The following is a 2,021-nucleotide window of genomic DNA, read 5'->3' on the forward strand; positions in this document are numbered from 1 at the left end:
GCTCATGTTGTCTTCATATGAGTACAAATTACAGAACCAGAATGTAGTTATATTCATGTAATGTTATTGTGATATTATTACATTTTTTTATTATAGGATTGTAATATTGTTACAGTAATAATGGGTTAATGTCAAACCCGGCTCATTTTTCAGATACAGTACATAACATACAATATTATTACATATGTGCATATTACATAATACACACAATATTATTCTGATTCTGAGAACTACACTGGTTATTGGGTTACTTGCAGTGTTGGGGAAGCTACTCTGAAAATATAGTTTACCATGCTACCAATTACTTCACACTGAAAGAACTTAAGCTAGCCTAAAGCTCCCCTTAAGAAAAGTATACTTTACTTAACTAACGTTACTTTGAAAAAGTAGTTCACTACATCCAAACTACTATGTGATAAATGATCATATCGAAATCTGAAATGTCATAGACTGCAAATTGCAATAACAGATCACTCTGCATTTTTCTTTGCCTATTCAACCTATTAAATACCAAAACTATGATTCAAGTAAGAATTCGGCAGGTCTGCTGCTGAAACTATGAGCAGCGGGTCTGCTGCTGAAACTATGAGCAGCGGGTCTGCTGCTGAAACTATGAGCAGCGGGTCTGCTGCTGAAACTATGATTCGGCAGGTCTGCTGCTGAAACTATGAGCAGCGGGTCTGCTGCTGAAACTATGAGCAGCGGGTCTGCTGCTGAAACTATGAGCAGCGGGTCTGCTGCTGAAACTATGATTTGGCAGGTCTGCTGCTGAAACTATGAGCAGCGGGTCTGCTGCTGAAACTATGATTCAGCAGGTCTGCTGCTGAAACTATGATTTAGCAGGTCTGCTGCTGAAACTATGATTCAGTGGGTCTGCTGCAGCAGGTCTGCTGCTGAAACTATGAGCAGCAGGTCTGCTGCTGAAACTATGATTCAGCAGGTCTGCTGCTGAAACTATGAGCAGCGGGTCTGCTGCTGAAACTATGATTCAGCAGGTCTGCTGCTGAAATTATGAGCAGCGGGTCTGCTGCTGAAACTATGATTCAGCAGGTCTGCTGCTGAAACTATGAGCAGCGGGTCTGCTGCTGAAACTATGATTCAGCAGGTCTGCTGCTGAAACTATGAGCAGCGGGTCTGCTGCTGAAACTATGAGCAGCGGGTCTACTGCTGAAACTATGATTCAGCAGGTCTGCTGCTGAAACTATGAGCAGCAGGTCTGCTGCAGCAGGTCTGCTGCTGAAACTATGATTCAGTGGGTCTGCTGCTGAAACTATGAGCAGCAGGTCTGCTGCTGAAACTATGAGCAGCAGGTCTGCTGCAGCAGGTCTGCTGCTGAAACTATGATTCAGCAGGTCTGCTGCTGAAACTATGAGAATTAAGGGAAATTCTTGTCAAATTAACCCATCTTTATTTTATTTTTTGCAAAAGAAAATGTGTAGTTCCAGTAGTTGGATACACTGCAAAATAAGTAATTAATTACTGAAACCACTACCAAGATTTTAATTCAGTTAAACTACCACCAAACTACTGCAAAATGTAGTTAAATTACTAGTTGAACTACATGTAGTTCACTACTCCCCAACACTGGTTACTTGGTAGTGTAAAAAGCCATAACCTCAACATTAGAACCACAGTAAACACAAGAATCCAGCAGAGGTAGACAAAGCCACTTATTGTACAGTGTCTCTGTCATACAGTGCCTTCGGAAAGTATTCAGACCCCTTGACCTTTTCTATATTTTGTTACATTACAGCCTTATTGTAAAATTGATTAAATTGTATTTTTCCCACAATACCCCATAATACCCAACAATACCCACAATACCCCATCATGACAAAGTAAAACCAGGATTTTATAAATTTTTGCTAATTTATTAAACCTAAAAACGAATATATCACATTTACATAAGTATTCAGTTAATTTGCTCAATACTTTGTTGAAGCACCTTTGGCAGCGATACAGACTCGATTCTTCTTGGGTATGGAGTTACAAGCTTGGCACACCTGTATTCGGGGAGTTTC

The sequence above is a fragment of the Oncorhynchus nerka genome, linkage group LG22 (assembly GCF_034236695.1).
Source record: "Oncorhynchus nerka isolate Pitt River linkage group LG22, Oner_Uvic_2.0, whole genome shotgun sequence".
Lineage (NCBI taxonomy): Eukaryota > Metazoa > Chordata > Actinopteri > Salmoniformes > Salmonidae > Oncorhynchus > Oncorhynchus nerka.